We start from the raw sequence: 20,925 nt of genomic DNA on the forward strand, positions 1-20,925 counted from the left end.
AAATATCTAGTTTGTGTATCTTCCTAGTAATAATAAACTCGCCCCAAGTCCTTAATAAATACTTAAAGCCGATTGTCTTAATGGAAGCTTGGGAGGAGGGTGGATTGGGAAGGGAGGTTGTTTTTTTCTGTTATATTTGTAGTTGAATTGATTCTATTTCTGTGAGGATTCTCGACTGCCAGAACCTAATATATTGTAGTCGCAGTACATCCTGGCTGGACATCCCTATTACTCGGATGGATATGGTCTACCGTTATGCTGAATGTAGTCAGAATGGCTGATTTTATTGCCCCCTGTATTTGGCCGATGTCAGTCCAATATTGGCCGACTATTATACTGTGAATCATAATATACATATACTGTCACTTGAAACCTCAACAAAGAAATATTTATTTAAAAATAAACCATAACTTGCCCTTCATTATTTTAATAATGTGATCAATATTTAGAGGTTTGCTGAACCTGTTGTCCATATTGGCTGAATTAACGTTTGCACAGTACTACAATGAACATGGAAAAATTTCCTTCATACAAAATTTCCTTTTTTTTTTGTAGTTAATTCATTGGAAGCACAGCAAGGTGGGATTTAAACATTTGCACATTGGTTGTGTTTCAAACCTTTGTATTTGATATCAGCTTAAATATAACCATAACGCTTCTTACCTCAGACCTAGCTAAAGTTGCAATCCCCACAAAACCACACCCTCCTATTGAGTAAACTGTTTTTGAGATGAAGAGCAGTTTGTATGGCCATTGTTTCTTTTTCACCCAGCTGATGTCATGATTCTTTAAAATAGGTATCTTTTTCTTTGGGCAAATCCCAAATTTAGCCATTAATACAATCTGCAATCCATTTTACCATGGTTTTGAAATATGGATAAGGCAATTTCAGTTTATGAAATCTTGGGTTCCAAGCGCTTCCAGATGTTGGTTTGTTAAACGTCCCTGATATTATTGCTTCTAAACCAGGCTCTGGATTTAGGATGGTGCAGGGAGTCTGAGAAAATAAAAATGTAACATTTGTTGGGAGTACTGAAGTCCTCTTTGGAGGCTGGGTTACATCGAACCCTTTTTTGTATTCCATGGTGGTTGGTTGGGTAATGAACATCTTATATCCATGTCCACTCTGTGTTGTTGTATAAGGATGCTCAAATAGCCTGCAAAAGCACGGACATCACAATGATGATATCAATGATACAGTAAAAAAGGTTTTGACTCAGTAAAGTTTGAACATTCTCAGCCATTGAAATCTTTATATTTTATCCATTTAATTTTGTTTCGACCAGTGTTACTTTTTATATTTTTTAGGCTTATTTTCATTTGTAAATTGTGGTTGAATCTCTTTTGAACAGGTGCACCGTGCATAAATTGATCTTTGCAAAGCTTTTGTACTGCTCTTATAGCAGCAAGAAAGCTGATTAACAAATTAGCTGTGAGTTTTAAAAAACTCATGACACCCAAATCATGAGTTGAATAATCCTTATGGGACATAGTTTATTAAAGTTAACCTGCTTTTATGGCTCTTAAAGAAGGAATTTGAGTTATTTAAGTCTCTCTATGGAAAAATAATAAAATGGAGATGTGAGAGCCTGTGAAATGTGAGCATAACGTAGCCATGAATTCATGGCAAGTTTATGATCCGTGTAGATCATGCATACAGCAAAAATTGTGCTCTATTGTAATGTGGCATGATTTACACATAGAGTTCAAGTTGTCGGTATTTGGCGTGCTGTATGTAAATTTAAGGAAAAACAAAGTAACATGAACCCATCTCTAAGATGCTAAATGATATAAAGCCTGTTGAGTAGAAAATTGAATTAATAGAGAGTTAGGTAAAAAATAATTACAAAAATACATTAATATTAATTGACTAACGTTACCTATTTTTTTTTTTTTTTAAAGTAAAAGGTGTAGTGGACGCCCATAGTAAATCCTAGTTGGAGAATACAGTCTTCATATTGGAGCAAAAAAAAACTTGCAGAACAATAGTATGAAAAGTTTAGATGAAGGAATGTGGGTGTGTAAGGGAGACCTTATAAAACCATAAAAATATAAAGAATGTAGAAAAAAAGAGTAACAATGGAGGGGAGAAATAAACTTTAAAAAAGTGGGTGAAGGAGTTGGATTTGAGAATGTCCTCTTTGTTCCTCTATCGCTCAAAAAACCAAGTGGGAAGGTAGGAAGGAGGGGAGCGGGAAGGGAGTAGGAACATTAGGAGGTAAAAAAGCAGTGAAAAGAGTGCAAAGAATGAAGAAGGGTTTAAAAAGTAACCCCGTGGTATAGCAGGTTAAAATAAAAGTGAAATATCACCCAGTGACAGGATGTGGAAGAAAAGTTGGATGACGGAAAATTGTAAAAATCCTTGTCCAGAAACACAACAGATAACTAATTGAAACGGATAGGATTTGAACCTTTAAAAACACATACAATTCAGTTTTGAAAAAGACATTCAATGAATTGGTTTCTACCAACTTGTAAATTACATTTTATCATGAAAATTTCAATTTGAACCGGTTTAGTTTCTCTGAAGTGGTATTCTGCGAATTTCTTTTTCAAGGAAATTACGTACAATTGCTTGTTGTCTGTCTAAGGGACCTGTAAGGGAAGGTCCTTCATATAATATAAAAGTTATAGTCCTGTTTTTCAAAAATGTATTCGTTTTTTAGAATTACACTTATATTAATTGGTCAAGCATTGAACCTGTTTTTATATATATAAATTATTCAAAAGAGATGGATGAAAAAAGCATTAACACGTTTTTTCCAATGAAATCTGTCTTCGCTTCCTTTACCATGCCACCTCAGAGTTTAGGAGCAGCTACCAAACATAGCCTTGATTAAAGGAACCCTTTAGATCCCTTTACTGGTACCCAAGCCATTAGTCACTTTTTTTCAGAAAGTATCCAAAAACAGAAATGCATTCCTGGGAAATACCGTACTAGTATGTTCTCAACTATACCCTCCGCAAAGATCTGCAAGTCCAGCATTTGTATGACTAATCATTTGAGTTGGATTTGTCATTACAATCCATTTTAGCAGTTGCGGTTTGCAAGGGGAGTGCTGCGGAGCGGGGGAGGGGCAGGGTGGGGGGGGGTAGTGGATTTGGACATACGACGGCAGGTATTTATTTATGTTCACCTTTGCTGTTGTATGTCCGACTCCACTACCCCCCTACCCTGCCTCTCCCCACCCCGCAGCACTCCCTCTGAGAGCTGTCACTGCATTTCAATGCTGACTACAGTGAGACATCTTTGATCAAGACACATTGAAACAGGGGTGGATGCTTCGTCCTCAGAAACGTGCTGCCGCGTTGTGTGGAATTGTACTAATTTCCTCCCACTAGTGATGCTAGTACTGAAGGAGCATGGTGATATCCGATGCATTATCTTTGGGTTGTTGGTCCAGACTGTGCTTCTGGCCAGGCCGCTGCCAGGCTCAAGGCTGCACTGTTCCTTGTCTGAAACGTCCGATAATATAGTCATAGCCTGGCCTTGCCCAAATTCACAATCTTCAGGGCATGTGCCCCTATTGAAGCTTGCTTCCAGACAAGTGTTCTGGTCTGTGCCTGCTTCACAGATCAGCAAAGAAGACACTAAGATGGCTGCGGCAACTGTCAAAATACCTTCTCCCAAAAACATTTTTTTAGGTCTGGCACTCCTAGCCAGTTGAGCAAGTTTGGTTTAAGTAACTGACACTCAGCACCAGCAACATGTGAGTTCGAGGACTGATCTGCAGTAATACCAAGAAAGGGGGGTTTGTTCTGAGAGTAAAAGTAAGCAGCGTGTGCTGTCCTCTACACTTGATGTACATCAGTCGATCTGCGTATGTGGTTATTTTTTCCACGTTGTCTCGGTTTTCTTATTGTGCTATGTTTGCAGGTGTATGCAGATGTTTGTGGGAATCCCAGGCTGTACCTTGCACATGACGGCAATGAATAGGCTTAGAAGTCTGTGCCTAGTTTATCATGGTTCCGCTTCATTAATGAGGCCTCAGCTAAGCTATGAAGGCTTTAGCTAGCACACAATGTCTTTATCCCGTCATTTATGACTTATGAATGAGACGTTCCTTGATCTGTGTGTGCCAAATAACAAAGTGATAGCTTCAAACATCACTCTGGCCTATTCTGTTTAGACAACCTAGGCAGATTGTGGTGCCAGCAATAGCACAGGAAGTTATGTTTGGTTCAACTCCCATTTCCCCGTATACATTCTGGGCAAGAAATGCTAGGCAAGTTTTAATTGGCTGATATGCAATATGTCTTTGTGTTCATCTATTTTGCTAGGGTTAGGTGTGTTGAGCCTTCTATACTGCACTTATGACTTGGGTCCCTAATTAAGAGTTTGTCAGTCCATCAGACCGCTAAACTCGCGGTGGAGGTGTGGTAGCGGTCAGGGACTGCCACAATGGCGGTCCGACGGCTGAATCACAACTGGGGCGATCGGACTGCCATAGGACCACAGCAAATGTCAGGGATCCGCGGTCAGAGGTTCCAAGATGCTTGGCGGTGCCGCTGCAGCACCACTCAGCATATTTGGAGTATCCTCACTGCCACATTTTCATGGTGGGGAGGCTGCCATGAAACCTGTGGCGGCGTGGAAACAAAGGGGTCCCTACAGGGCCCCCGTTGCCTCAGGGCCATGGGATGTATGCAGGGGGACAGGGTGTGTCAACTTGTCTGCATATACCCCCTTTCCTGCACGGCATCGACTGCACAGTCCATGCCATGCAGGAACGGGGTTTGGCCCTCCTACTGCGGGGCCTTTTTAATAGGCACCACCATGGGAACTCCAAAGGGTCGACCGCAATGTGACTCGTAATCTGGCCGACAGTAAGGTTTGGAGTGTGGTAGCAGGTAGGTGGCGTGCTAGCCCTCTGCTATACAGTTGAACTCATAATCGGTCCCTTAGACTGCTGGGCTCAAGTTAAACGTTGTATAATTATTTTCCAAACACCTTCCTCATTGTCTCTCTTCTTTTGTTTAGAACAGATGTACTGGGTGATAAAATGCCTGTGGACGAGTGCGCCAGGAAAATAAATTAGGTAAGCCTTTTTATTTCCTTTCAGTAATAAGTCATTTACTGTGTAATCTACTGTGATTGCATGCAGTAATGTGTCCATTAATACTGTGAGTCTCTGCAGCCCAGCTCTAGGGGTCATGGTTTAGCACTTGAAATATGGCGGTCACGTCTTCCAGAGCTTACCGTTTCCAGCAGCGTCTTTGCATTGTTATACTTGCATACAGAGCAACGTTCTTTGTATATTTATTTCTTGATAAAGGTCGCAGTGCGTGCCCACAAAGTCGTGAAAAAATAACTTCTAAGCAAAAACCAATATTGATTTTTAATTGTATTTGGAAGGTATGAGATCTGAAATCAGGGCAGAGGGTTTAAGTAGTTTTTTGTACTTTTTCACCAGTTTCTTATTGGTATTTCGAATATTTCTGCAAGTAAGTTATTATTTCTCTGTTTGTCAGTTCATAACGTTGCAAATGACGTTCTATTTTCACTTTTCTTATAAACCAGTGATAGTTCCCATGATTTGTCTTCTGCTTGCTTGTTTATCTAGTAAGAATTCTCAATTAAAATAGTTTTTTTGAGCGAAGAGGGTTGGTTGAGGTCAGACTCAGCAGACTACTATTTTAGTGAACACTGCATTACCAGGAAAGAATGGAACATTTCCATTACTATGGAAAGCGGGATACCTTGAACTTCTGAGCTACAATCTCCAACACACTGCACACATAATCCCATATATAAAATATATTTAGGTACTGCATTTCATTACCCTAGTATTAGGACATCAAGAACAGAACAACTCTAACAAACAAAATCAGAATTGCAAGTACACTATTATTTCTTCTTCCTAATAACTAACAACGTGGTTACATTTATATATTTAGAATAAAATTCATTCTGAAAATCAGTGTTTCTAATGGCGGGAATGTGGTGGATTGTAATCTTTAATAAAGTAGAAATTTGTTGTAATCAAGGTCTGGTAGCCGAGGTGTAGTTTTAGAACACATGTACTCATAAATATTTTGTATGGGGCCAGAAGCTACAGTCTGGGATGTGCTTGAGGGCCACATCGATGCTGGGCCATCTCCAGGGTGACAGAAAGAGAGATTATTGGGGCACTTAAAAAACATAAAACCTTCAAAACTAAAAAAATGGGAGATTTTGAAAAATATTGGGGGAATCTGTTTTCCAAATTGGCTTATGTTGAAACTGAGGCAATTTTAGGTGGGAGACACCCAATATAAAGCCTTTTTTGACTTAAAAAATCTGGAGTCTCCCATCTGAATTGGGTCGATAGAAAAAAAAAATGCAGAACCAGAAAACAAAGTTGCTTCCTTAGTAAAAATGACAGAAAAAACGAAACTCTGGTAGCTTTTATTTTTCCGCTGCTCTTCCCCAGAGGAATGTCTGGGAGCCGCAAAGAAAGGTCTACCGGGCCGCCACGGGCCGAACTTTGAGTACCACTGTTTTAGAAGATTATGTATTTGCTTTAGTTGCAGATAAGTACTCCCATAGCTTGGTCCAGGGTTGCCCCTAGAACAACCCCACCAGGAGCAGCCTTCCTGCTGCTCAGCCCATACTCCAACTGCCACTCCTCGTCTCGCAGGCACCCAAACATTCCATTATATCATCACCACTCCAACATTCCACACAGCATATTCACTTTGGCTGAACAGTATGTGCCAAAGCAACAGGGAAGATGCATAGATAAATGCACAAGATATAACAAACTTGTCTGTCCTAAAGAAGTTCTAATAACTCCTATATCTGTTTGAAAATCGCACACAAATATTCAAGATGACATTTACAGAGCTTGAACCTGCCCATATATATTGTCGTTTACTTTGTAATGTACCAACTTACTGTCCTCTGTTTGTAAAAGTAAATAGTGGTTCTTCCCTATAGATGGATAAATGGAAAGACGTATGTGTCAAACAGGAATAACAATCCAAGATAGTTTCATTTTTGGGGGCTCTTACTTTTAATGGAGCCCGTGTACCTGGGGGCAAGTTTCTACAGTGGTTATCTTCATAACTGCACTCAACATATTTAGTTGGGCTGTTTCTTCCAATACAGGTTCTCTCACTCTCTAGCGTTGACACCTCTGGCTGTCTTCTTGACCTCTACACAGAGTGGGCTTTGGCTCAGCTCCTTCAGCTTCTTGCTACTGTGGGTCACCCGCTTCAGCAACTTGCTGTGAGAATGTGTCACTCACATGTTGGATCTCCGTCCAGTAGTTTTTGTCTCTCAGTTATGCTATTTTGGCTGTTAGGTTTATTGTTCCATATCCTAGTGATTGCTTCTATTGTAATGCTTGACGTACATTGTTTTCAGCATCTGGCAGGGACTATTTGCTGAATGCAAAATTGGTCTTGAATGTACACATTAAGCCTCTAAGAGCCACACGTTCTGCAAGACAACCAAGCCTACTTGAGGTATGATTTGCAAAATAACATTTGTTAGGTGTTGATTTAGATTTGTGCATTCAATATTAAATACTTGAGAAAAATCTGAAACACGTAAGGTTTTTTGGATAAAAACACTTAAGTGCAAATCATCATTCAAGTAAGAGTTTGTTGCTTGTGTTTCTTATTTCCTTTCTGCAGTGCGTTTATCTGCAAGGTGAGATCTTTTCCTCCCTCAATAACCTGCATCCGCACAGGGGGTCCTGTTTTTTCCCCCTCCACTGCACGCTAATAGACAAGTTTTGATGGGACTAGTTTGTGATATCTAAATATCTTGAACCAGAAAGCTTTGCCCAACAAAAGTTACACATTCAGCATCTTAACCAATTGCTTACTTGCAGTGTCATCTAAATAAACATGTAAAAACACTGTTTGGCAGGTGTTAATTTTCAGTACGATTTTAGTGTCCAAAAGAATGCTAGATCAAAAAAAAGTTTTTATTTTTTTTAAAATTCTTTTTATGAACAAAACTGGAACAAAACGGTCACTTTCACATTTCAGAGCAGTAGAAATACAATGGTCCAGCCATCAATCGATTGGCGGATACGCAACACAATATATATAAGAGAGTAAAAGAGAGCAGGTTCTCATTCATAATTTCATTGGGAGAACAGTGCTTCAAGGGGCGGGGAGATTGGGGGCTCACAGATATGGCCTCGGTAGGCGTTCCAGGGAGACCATATCGACACCCAACTCTTGGGGCAACCTCTCGAGACATAGACTGTCTTTTCCTGCAGCATGCACCAGTCCATGTCATTTTTCCATACTCCAAGCCGCGGTGGTGCCTCCGCCCCCCACAAGCGGGCAATGTTACGTTTCGCCACTGTAAGCCCCAGCGTCGCCCACTTTTTGCCCCTCACTGGCAGGTCCGTGGGCTCCCAGATGTTTAAGAGGCATGTCTTCGCTTCGGGCCGTAACCGAATTCCCCACACCTCACTTATACAGTCATGTATCTTTGCCCAGTATGCTTGGACCTGTGGGCATTCCCATAGCACATGAAGAAATGTCCCCCTGTCCCCACACCGCCTCCGACAGAGCCCATCCATGCTCCTTCCCATCAATTCCAGCCTAGTGACGGAGACATATGCCCGATGTAGTATTTTAAGTTGGATCAGGCGCAGTTTGGCCGAGATCGCCACCTTCTTAGGGGAGGAGAGCGCTTCCCTCCACTCCTCCTCATCAATTTCCAGGCCATCTGTCTCCCCCCCAAAATATATATATATATATATATATATATATATATATATATATATATATGTATTATAGTGCATTTATATACTTGAGCAGATCATAGTTCAAGTAAGGCTCTGGTTCTTATGTAACTTGTTTTTCCTCTTTCCTTTTCACAGCACACTAGTCTGCAACGTGAGTTCTTTTTTGTTCCCACAGCACACTAGTCTGCGCAGGAAGTGTTTTAAGGTGCTATTGCATGATAACACCATGGGGTTTAACTGCATTAGCGCATTAGAGCTTAGAAGCACAGTTCATCATAGGTGACTCGGGCAGTTCAGACAATTGTTTAATAGGTGGTCCAGTGCATTTTCTTGTTACAGTGGTATTTCCTTCAGTCCATCTCTTCATCCACACTTAGATGGCCGAGGAGAGCTCGGAGGGAGGATTGATGCCTCCCTTGCTTAGTATCCTTTTAGCGTACAATCCCCTTCTCCCCTTCCAGGCCCCTAGTAGCCCCCTCAAAGCTGAGCGGGTTGGGAAGAGTCAAGTTTTGGGAGTTCTTCACATACCAACTCCTTTTCCTACACCCTCACTCTCCTGGCAGCAGGATAGCAAGAGATGGTGGTGCCTGTGGGCATAGAGAACCCTCTCCTTATATTGGTTCCTCCCGACCCAAGTGCCTCCTAAATCTGTATGGAAGGAAATTAGTTGTGCCTTGGTATCTATTATCTGGTGCATTTTTGGCCTAACCTCCTCTGCCTCACCAGTACAGTAGAACATTGGGAGGTCTATGGCTGGCATACGTGCACTCTCCAAATGGGTCACACTCCTCCACCCCCAGTGTCACATTAACCGGTGTAAAATTCAGTGCATGTCGCGTGTTGTAGTGCCAGGATGTTTGTTTATAAGGATGCATCATGTATCCATCATGGATCCTACAGTAGTAGCTGGGCCTAGGATGTTTGAAATGACAGAAAATAGCAGTAGATATACATACAAACTGCACCTCAGCATGTGGAGTGTTTTTTGGACGCACAATAGAACCAAGCTTATATCTCTGCACCTAAAAATATGATATCTACACGTTGGTGTAGGATGGCTGTACCTTTGTATATATGGCTGTGTCTAAGAAATTATAGCAGTGCTTGGTCTTTGAAGCTGTAATTGCACATGATACGGGTATCATGTTTGGGGGATTGTTCTTGACATACTACTTCTATTTCAAGGAATTTCAGGCTGTGCCTAGCGTACAATGACTGTCGTACTAGGAAGGCAGTACCTGGAATAGGATTGCTGTTACTGGTATATGATGGATACACATAGGGTGTACTCTTTGGCTTTGAGATTGTGTCTGAGTATCTGTTTTTTAAGGAGTTCATGTAAATCACAACTTTAACCACATAAGGAGTCTTTTAGCTTTGGGGGTACATATCACTTAGTACAGTACAGTACATTAAAGAACATTTGCAACTAGGTTTTTGGTATTCTTCTGAGAAGAGCCTGTTTTGTATATGCAATGAATGTGCTTTTCACTAAAAGGACACACCCAAACCCTGCACTCCCACCTGGGAGGCAAATTTACCACTGCACCTTCTAAATAATACACGTTTGCACAGCACTCCCACTCTGGAGGCATAAAGACAAATTCAGGTGCTTTTTAAAATAACACACACAAGTTTATTAATCCAATACTTTAAAAAGGTAAGCCAATTATATCAGTAAATGCAGATTCTCGGGTATCAAACACTACTAATTGAACAAATAAAATTAAATGCAGTATATATACAAATAGGATGACGCAACTTCAGTCCGTGAGCTGTTCCTAACCATTTATATGTATATATTTTCTGCTCTTTGCTGCCAACTCAAGCTTTGGGAAGCCCGTCAAAAGCCCAGGTAGGAGTTTCAATCAGGACTCAACTTCCGTCACCTCCACAGCAACATGTGTATTTTGTGGTGAACTTCCACCTGGCCCCCAAAAGCACCTAGCTTTAATACCATTATTCAACGTGAAGCGAAGTTTCTAGAAAACCTCGCCCCTTTCTCATTGGAAAAAACCGAGCTGGCTAGTACCAGTCTGCGTCAAGGCCAAGAGGGAGCCTGGCCGAGCTCCCATGTTTTGACTTTGAGACAGAGTTGACCATTCAACAGATAATATCCAGTTCACTCTGGTCAGTGAGGTGCGAAAAGCAAGTGAGGAGCAGAAAGACCTTCAATATGAATCGCAGGCACTGCTTTGCACGCAGAAGCGAGGCAAAGTCAGAGAACAAGAAGACATGAGGCCATGTCAAAGCCAATAGTAAGCACCTACAATTCTCAGCCACACAACTTGCAAGCACCACTGTGCACATAGAAAAGTTTGAAGCAAGGCAGAGTCAGAAAGCAAGATGACATGAGGCCATGTCAAAGCCAATAGTAAGAACTCGTAATTCTCACCAATGTACAGCACCGAGCACATGTGTGCACCACCGGCCACAACACTGCACCTCGAGACCAAAAAGAAAATTCCACCTCGCTCTCTCTCATGCCTTTAAATGCACATCCCACAAATCTAAACCGAACCCCTCCCACTCACTAAAATCTAAACTGAACCCCTTCCACTACCTAAAAACTACCCTGTACCCCCCACCCCCCACCTCCTAAAAACTCACACGAAGCCCTCCAACCTCATAATAACTAACACTAACTCTTCTCATCCCCTAAAAATTAACTTGAGCCCCTCCCACCCTCTAAAAACGATCACGACCCCCAACCCCTAAAAACTAACATGAACCCCCACCCCGTAAAACCTACCCTGAACCCCTCCCACCCCCTAAAAACTAACACCCAACCACCCTCCCCACACCTACCCCTCTTACCTGTCCTGTTCCTCCGACGCATCTCGCGACTGCCCATCCTGAACACTAGCATGTGGGTGGTTCAGGCCAAGTCGTTGTTCGGCTTGCATGCCTCCGTGAATGAGTGGCTGTTTTGAACAGGTTAAGTGATTAGAGACCTCCTTCATCTATCTCTCCCTTTTGATCATCCAGGATCACAGAGATGGGCTATTACTTTGCTGTTGGCTGAACAAAGCCTGATAGCCAGCCACATAGTTGATAGAGAATGGCCAACTATAAACATTTGACTATAAATTCCTTCAGTCTATTGAAAAAAGACGTATAATTCATGGCATCCTATGTGGATGACTGAGGCTTTTCCTGACTGGTGGAGACAATGCCCTCGTGCTTTGAGATATTAATCATCGTCACATGGGCTGTCTAGGCCTCCAGTCTCAACTCTGGGCTGTGTACATGCATTCTCATTCTACAGAGAAAAATAATTCTGAAACCAGGCTTGTGATATCTTCTGTTTTGGCCAAAGAGTCAGATTTTTGACTATTGTCTTTGTTTGTCGTTCTGCATTGATTAATCCAATCTTGAAAAAAATAGTCTGTAGTTGCATCGTGTAGGTCTTGTGATATCAGAAGGATGCCTCTTCTAATTTCATTGGTTCCAAGTTAATTTTACCATGCTCTATGCGTCCTTAGGGTTTGAGGCATTGGTTCCACCATCATTATAAAATTTGTTCTCTATAATCGAACATTTGTAAGCTTAACTGTATAAGTGATGGTGTTGCTTCTTTATAAACATTTCATCCGCTTTTTTTTTTCAATATTCAAGTTTTGTGTATTGAAAAAAACAACTTTTTCGGCAATTCAGCCTTTTCCCTGATGTGAGGTTCCGATTGCACACTTTGTGATTGGATATGCCAGATTAATTCAGTTGCTGAAACCACCCAGACTTGAGTAATTTCCTTTGAAATGTATTTTGTTTTTATTTAAGCTGTATTGTAATGTAATCAAATGTAATATTTTCCATTTTAAATTCTGAAGCCTATTTGCTTTGAGTTGGTGGAATTCTAAGGGAGTATTAAATTACGAAGCATTTGCTGTTACCAGGGGATGGCAAAAGCAGGAATGACCTTAGATTTAAGCTCTTCTTTGCAAAATATTATGTCAAGCGTGTCCACATTTCTCATTAGTACCCTGTGAAGCCGTTTTGGAGAATTGGATGTATTTCATACTGGTCAGAAATTGCTATGGCATATACAGACTAGTAACATATTTTGCCCAATCAAAGTCACCCAAAAGATATAAACACTTATAAACTGGAGCAAAGATCACAACCTGACTTAAGTGGGTGCTTTGTACATAAAAATTTGCTGAAAGTTGTGTGCTCAAAGTAACAGGTACCAGTAGCAATTCTGTCTTCTCTTTGCATTTGCTAACAGGTACATTCAAGGACAGGTGTAGTATGTGATGGCAGGATCTGGACCCATGTGGCAGTACCTAGAATTTGATAGCTGGACCTTTTCATTAGACTTCTGTCACTGCCTAGGAAGGCAGTCCCTGAGCCTAAAAGATTATACCTGGGCATAATATGGTCGTACTAGAACCATATATAAATATATGTGGTCATTTGAGACTAAGCCCATCATATAATTGTATCTGGTTATATGAGGTTGTATCTGTCAAAAGGGACAGTATCTGGACTGATGGTAACCGTACTTTCCATAAGATGACAGTTCTTCAGAAAGTCACAGCTCTTGTTGGCTTCTGAGGTTGTACATGGGAACTTTAAAGGGTACCTCACATAATGTGTGTACTTGGGTATATGACGCTACTCCTGGTGTTTGGAGGTTGTGTATCTGCACACTAGTCTGCCCCTCGGTCTGTGGGATATTTCTGGTAAAAGAAATGTGATGTCCAAGCCCTGCAATTCAAAGCCAGATACTGCCATCTGTCAGAACCTGGATATATGATGGCAGTGCATGGGCATACAATGGCAGTGTCTTGACATATGATTTCAGTAGCTGCCATACATGTCAATATTTGGCATACAATGTCTGTACCCAGGAATGTGAAAAGTGCACATTACTTAAAATGGTAGTATCTGGCCATAAGAAACTGAACCTGACTTACGATTGCCATACCATGTAGTGCCTTGAATGTATCTGGGATTTGTGAATGTACTTCCAGACAAGGTTATACCTGGCTATAAGAGGGTAATAGTGCCAGATATGTTCCTTTCTTATGTCTACATTCTGCATCGCCGATCTCTTGAGGGCATCTAAAATATGGTCGCTTTGGGGGCAAGGCTTGGTCTTGACTGCTAAAGCCTTGGGAGCCATCCCAATCCGTCGTCATACCATCAAGGCAGGTAAACCTTTCGCAAACTGTTAAAGACCTTTCTCTTCTCGTTTTACCTTAAGTCAGCCATGTGTTCTTTTTGAGAATCTGCCTAGCACAAGGTCACCTTCTACCTATGGTAATTTTGTGCTCAAAAATTGTCAAATCATGTCATTTTCTCAGAAATGATGCTTAAATACATAAGGCAGAGCTATCCCTTTGCCAGTATTTTTTTGCATTCATCTTCAACCTTTCTGTCGATCGCCTATTCTTAGGTCAAATATCACTCGTATACCAATGACCACCGTATTTGTCAATTTCTCTTTGTTACAAAATAAGTACAGTGATCTAGTCAAGTGACCTTATTTAATAAAAACGGATTAGTACCATTTGCCTACAGTTAAACCTGAATTCATCTGTTGTTTTTTGGAGCTTCAGAAAATCATATAGCTTTGCAACTTTTCATTTTTTTCAGCCTGGGTAATCCAGTTACAACACCACTCTGAAATCTTGGTTTAATTTTTGAGACGAGTCTTAAACTGCATTGTTTAAATAAAGTGGTTGTGAAGACTACTTTTTTTTGGCCCTTTTTCATATGAGCCACTTTTTCTCACACATGAACATCATTCCATTATCAAGATTATAGTTAATAACTCAGCCTTTATCTTAAGGCTACTCACCAAAGACTGCTTATCTCCAAAGCAAAGCCCTGCCTTATGTTCAAGGGTCACGATTCTGGAAACGTACCCAGTCAAGCTTAGAATCTTTATCTCTTTTCTGTTTTTATAAGCGTCTGAAGTCTTCTGGTCTTGAACAGTGACTGGCACTGTGCCAGTGGTCCTTTGGTCAGTCTACAGACAAAAAGATGCCACAAATGCCTGTGGAAACGATCTATCTCACTCCCCCCTGCCAGTGTTGCAACAATATTCCATGAAGCTGTGTGTCTATGTATTTGATTAAAAATATCTTTGTCCCATATTAAGCTGCTGGGAGCAGGGGCTGGTGGCCGGTGACATGCCCCTCTGTTGCTCGCTGCATTGTGTAGGTTCCAGAGGTGTGGGTCACCTGTTAGCCACCTTCTTTGGCTTGTTTACACTGGGAACAGAGTGCAGGGGCAGGTGGAAGCTAACCAACTTTCCTGTTTTTTGTTTATTGCCCCCCTCTTATGCTAGGTAAGTGCATTGAAGGGTGGTCAAGGTGAGAGGGTATGCCCACATCTCCCCAACTGTTTGGCAGGATGAGAGTGGCAGAAGCATTCCCTTCTCCCACCATCCTGCAAGGTGGGGGTTTCATGTGAATCTTTTGCGCTTTGACAAGGTGAAGAATGTTGGGGGCACAAACTGGGATTGCGTTACCTGCCCTGGTGCAAGGTAAAATTGTTCAACTGCCCTTGGGCAAAGCGGGTGGGCGTGAGCCACATTGTTCCCTCTTCGGTCTTTAGGCAAGGTCTTGGTAAAACCTGAGGGGACTGTGATTAGCCTCTCTGGTCCTGGGCGGGCAAGCAAACAATGAGGAGAAAGACTTTTTTTTTCTCTCTCTTCTCTGTCAAACAAGACGGGTAGAGATATTATTTGGTATCTTTTGTAGCTCTGAAATCCACAAGCGGTGCAAGGCTGGAAACTGTAGCCAGGAGGGCACCACGAGGTCTCATACCTTTGCCCTGAAGATTTTTTCCTTCTCAGAAAAAAACTCCAAGTGGGACCAACCTGGACGTCTTACCCTTCAGCGGTGCGTCCTATTTGGGAAAGCCTCCGCACCGTGTCCCAGTAATATGGAGGTGGAAAAAATGTCTGTCCCCCAAATTTCCTCAACTGCTGGGAAAGTTTCTCCCTATCACTCTTGTAGTTTTCATGTCCTTTGAGGCAGGCTTGTGGCCACAAGGTGTTTCTCTTGCCGGGCCACTTTGTATCTAGCCCTCAGACTCCGGCTGGGCCTTTTTAGAGTCCAGAGTCCTTCTGACCACTTGAAAGCAGTTCCAGTCCATGGGTGCGGGAAGATGGTAGGAGTGTGTTAGGGCGTTCTTTGTTCCAGCAGTCAGGCAGCACTCGCTTCCTTCAGTATGTTATTTCCCAGGAAGGTGGTGCACTAACCAGTGATTGGAGAACTCATTATACCCAACCCTGGCTAACTTCTTGTAGAATTGCCACCTCCTTGCTCAGAACTTCCCTTCCCAGTTTATTACAAGGCTCCCCAAAACCCCTGAACCAAAATATCTATGATTGGTTTCCCCTCCTGCTGTGGAACTTCTAGGGTGGATCTGGGAATAAGTGGTTGCAGTTTCTGATGGACCCATTTAGGATCTCCCCTTAAAAGGAAGAGTTGTGAAAGTTGCCCTTTGTGCTGCCAGTTCTTTTCCCCTTATTAGACTGAAAATGCCCTGCTACGGGGCCACTGTTTATATCCCTTCTGCATCCTGCTGCCAGACGCCAATCCATTGTCTACTTCAAGAAAAGTATTTAGCAGCCAGCCAAGGGTGTGTATTCAGTCTCAGGAGGTGAGCTGTGAGGTAAACCATTACTAAACCAATGTACTCCCATTCAGTTAATTTTTTGCCATTGAGTCAGATTTAAAAAATAAATCGGAAAATAACTTTTGATTACTGTGCTGTAGCAGAATCCAAAGCGGACATAGGATAAAGTGATTTTTTTAAATATTTTATAAATAACTATGCCCCCCTCAGAGAAATTTCATGGGTACTTTCCCAAATATCCAGCATTCCTCACTTTTGTATATTTAGTAACCAGCCCCGTAGTCTTATAAGACACACTTTAGGAGTAATTTGCCCAATATGTAATAGTAGTGTTTTTCTGCTTTCCAAGGTACTTTTCCCCGTCATGTGTCACTGCAGTATTCTTTGGCCGTTATTTAGATCTGGATGGACTGGCTACTCTGTCACAACGGTGACAGATATCCCATCTGCCGAAATATAAATCCCATTATATCCTATGGGACTAATATTTTGGTGGACGGGATATCCTATCTGCCAAGATCAAAATGAGGACCTTAAACTGCAGCCTGCCAGATCACTATGGTGCTTTCTGTAACCATATATTTTTCTTATATATGTGATAGCATAAATACACTGCTGCCCACACTTGACTTTTAATGTCCGCAACACTAATGCATGTTCTGCACCATCTGCCATGGATGCGCGGAAAGTTAAATAAGCCAACCGGGTGAAACTGGGCCACAGTAGATATTTTAGGGGGAAGACATGTGCTGTGCTACTACTTAGTAGCCCCTGAGAACACAGAGTCCTAAAGTAAGTGAAACCCTACCAGAAAAAAGTGGAGGGCCATGACCGGAATAATGTCCTTTTCTTATACGTTATCAAACCAGGATGGGGCAGAGGCAAAGATATGGAAAGACATGACATACCTCCAAGCAGGGTTAATAGAGACAGAAATAGTAAATGGGACACTCGAGAGCAAGGCAGGAGTCCTGAAAAAAAGTGGTAATCTTCAGATGTCCTGGACTAAGTGATGTCAGGAATAAGCGGGGATATTGTTAAACTAATAGGCCTAATGCATCTTATCTGTTGCATTATATCCTTCCTGGAAAGGACTCAGCTGCTTTTCAGCAGAAGTCATCTTATCTTGTGTTAGAAGCACCAGCAGATACAGTGCTGCCATTGCCCCATGCTGGGGCAGCACAGAGCCCTAAAGCGTATGACGTACCCATTTAAATAGTTTAAAGGTTTAGGTGGCAAGTGCCTTGATAAGCAGACTCTAGTTCTGGCTATCGCTTCGGTGGCAGGCTTCTAATAATAGGCTCTGACCTGAAGCTTAAGAGGACCAGATAGCCATTCTGAGATGCATGCTCCCTGGCTGCCAGCCTTCTACGTTATTCATGGACACGGGATTGCCCATTCGATTACAAACTGAGGGGAATGAGACATGCAGTGCAAAGGCCGCCTTGTTATATTGAACTTTTCGAAGTAGAAATAACATGTTCAAAGGTTGCCCTCCAGTTCTCAGCTATTTATATAGCACTGTCAAAGACCAGTATAGTACGAAGCATCTTTGATTGCAGCTTTACAAAAAAGTATGTATATTTATATATTTTTTAGTTTGGTGAGAGGAGTTTGCCGAGCTTGAAGAACATTTTTGTGTATTTATTATTGATATACATTCAGACCTAACTAGATTGTCAATTGTTGATATTCAGGGTTGTTTTAGCACGCTTAAGAGTTCTCTTTATTCACCCAGGGATGACTCGCGTGTTAGCTGAATCAGCAGGAAAATGAGATCTTTACTTGTGATTTTCTGACCAGTCTCTGGAGCAGCCACTGAACTACCTTGGGCTATTGAATGTCATATTTTTTATTGGTTTAGCACTGACTTGCTTTCACGGCGTTTTGGTGATTTTTTTCGGATTCTGACAATTGGAACAGTTTATTTGTCATTTTGTATTAGGTTACTACATAATATAAAGCACAATTGTACTTAATGCAAGAATTGTTTATTTGTTTCATCGTGGTTGGTTTTCCCACACACCCTGTTCCACAATTTATTTTGCCCTCACTGTGTGATCGATCACCAGAGCACTGAGCACATATGTATATCCGACTGTAAATACTATTTTAAATCTGCTCCTTGCCAGGTTCATAAATGGGCCCAGTCCCTAGTGCATTATCCTAGATTTGCTCTTTTTAATTGTATTTTTTTTTTATTGGAATGAGATTGTAATCATTTGAATTACTGCTGTTCCACATGGAACCTCGGTTGGACATTTACATTCAAACAGCCATGGTTCCAGGTGTTTTTTGGGCTGCCACTGTTACATATAATTACTAATTAATATGAATGAGCAGTCTTTGTCTGAGGAGACATCTTCACGTGTGCCATCCAGACATCCACATACAGAGTGGCGTGCTCTTAAACAGCACTATGTAACTTATTCGTGGCTCAACCCCTCAGCGTCCCTCCTCTTCCTGTCAAGAGCCTGGAGTGGCTGAGACCTGACCTGCACACAGGCAGTGTTAATGAAAACGCGAATGTCATGTTGTCATGATATTGCGGTAGTGTGGGCACAGAATGGGTGGGATGCCAGTCGTGACAGTCTGCCAATGGTGGGAGGTGTTGCAGTTAATGCATGATGACAAGAGTTGTTCATCTATCAGGTTATACGTCGTTGCACCAAGATGTATAGCCAAGAGGAAAAATAAGTCCTTGATACGACATGTAAGAGGTTGAGATTTCTTTGGAAGGGATGTAAAAGCAGTGTGGCCTTGGTGGGGAGTGTTTTGGGGTTACCCGTTATGGCCAGAAGTGACTAGCTGGTATCAGCAAATCTAGTCGCTGATGTACTGCTGTTAGCTGTACATTTGTCGATTTAACTGTTGGCCTTAATGTAAATCTTGTATCCCTTTGGTTTGTTCAGGTGGGTCATAAAAACCCTTGCTTACTACAATAATCTGTGAGCTTCAATGTAACAAAATACCTGCCTGCATACTTAGCAGAGTATAGAAACAATCGGCCTCTAAAAGCCTATTGTCTTTTAAACGTAATTTTCACAATAAGTAATTCAGGCCTACTTGCTAAGGAATTTGACATAACTTTGCCCAGTGACCCAATAATGCTCATAGACGTTACAGGTGGTTTAACACAAAAAACACAGTCCTACTGGAGTGTTCATAGGCTGGCAGCCATCATGCATACAGTTTTAAAATTACAGATAGTACAGTTGGCAAAACAATATACAACCCCTCTCAATAGTGCTTAACAAGAATCATCACACTTAAAATATTTTAGTCTCATGATTTGTGGATAATCAACACCGATACACATCCCTACTTTGCTGATCTGAGATAATGTATGACCTAATACCTGAACAGCTTGTAACATAGTGGAGTAACTGTTCTAGACCTATTGACTTTAACAAAATCCGTTCACAACATATAAACCAGGACTATTGTCTTTTCATTACTTTTCATGATAAACAGACAAGACCTATGGCATCTTGCAAAACCTCTCCCAATCATTAATAACCACAACCATCTCAGGCCTACTATACTGAGTGTAAGCTTTCCTGCAACGCAACCATCAGGAATACTGTTGTACACTTATAAATGTAATTGAAATTACAGCCGCCAAAGCAAAATACTATCTCACCTAAGACGGCCTAAAAAGGATTATGGTAGTGTAGATATTCTATCCGAATGGTTTGGTCGTGGGTCACTTACACCCAAGTCCTTGCATAACGCAGTACTGTGGAAGATTCTGTGTTACAAAATAACTGCCTGCAAGCTTTAGTACAGTGTAATAGCAATACACCCCTAAAAGCACGCTGCCTTTAACGCATGCTTTTCACAATAGTTCAGGCCTACTGACTTTTTCATAGTTTTCATAATAAACATATGAAACATGTGGCATCTGTCAAGACTTTTCCCAGTGAACCGGTAAGGCCTATGGCTTTTACCATTGGCTTCACACTTTAACCATCCCAGGACTCTTCATGTGTTCATGAACCGGCAACCATCATGCTTGGTCATACTATAGAAAATATGTTGAAAAATGTGTTTGCACGCCACTATATAACCCCTCTCAATAGGGCCTATCAAAAATAATCACAGTGACACCTCACGGGGTTCGTCCGAGAGGGTGGCCACTGCCAAAACAGCTGGTAAAAACCTACTGGCTTTAACGACTGCTAGTCACAATAAATAAGCTTGACCTACTCCCTTTTTCATTAGTGTTCATAATAAGACAATCAGACCTATGGCATCTGGCATAACGTTTCCCTGTGCACCAACCATAACTGGTCCCTATAATGAACTCTGGCTTAGTAGTATGATCGCAGGCTTCTCTACAAGGCAACAATCAGGCACACAGTCATAACCTTGGAAAGGTGTACAAAACTGGGACTGGCTAAGCGAAATCGAATCGCTATTTAGAGGGCCTAATGAGTATTTTCACAAACCAGATCTTCTATATCTATGGTTTATTGGTTTATTAAAGGGGCCGTGAAAACAAATAACAAACAACGAAACCCTTGCCTACTACAGTAATTTGTGGGATTCCGTGTAACAAAATGCCTATCTGTAGTTCGTAGTATAGAGTATTAGTTACCCTTCTTTAAATGCATTGACTTTAACATAATTTTTA

General features: G+C 41.5%; 1 protein-coding gene across 7 annotated transcripts in view; it reads left to right on the plus strand.

The window, feature by feature from the left end:
- PKIG (cAMP-dependent protein kinase inhibitor gamma) overlaps positions 1 to 20,925 on the plus strand; it is a 657,792-nt gene that overhangs the window by 591,548 nt on the left and 45,319 nt on the right. For 5 of the 7 annotated variants that reach the window (XM_085619329.1, XM_085619328.1, XM_085619332.1 and 2 more), the window contains one exon: positions 4,982 to 5,039. The gene's annotated coding sequence lies outside the window, so the exon portion shown is untranslated. The remainder of the gene's footprint in view (positions 1 to 4,981; positions 5,040 to 20,925) is intronic. The other 2 variants (XM_085619330.1, XM_085619331.1) reach the window with 1 other exon arrangement.

This window comes from Triturus cristatus, chromosome 7 (assembly GCF_964204655.1).
Source record: "Triturus cristatus chromosome 7, aTriCri1.1, whole genome shotgun sequence".
NCBI lineage: Eukaryota > Metazoa > Chordata > Amphibia > Caudata > Salamandridae > Triturus > Triturus cristatus.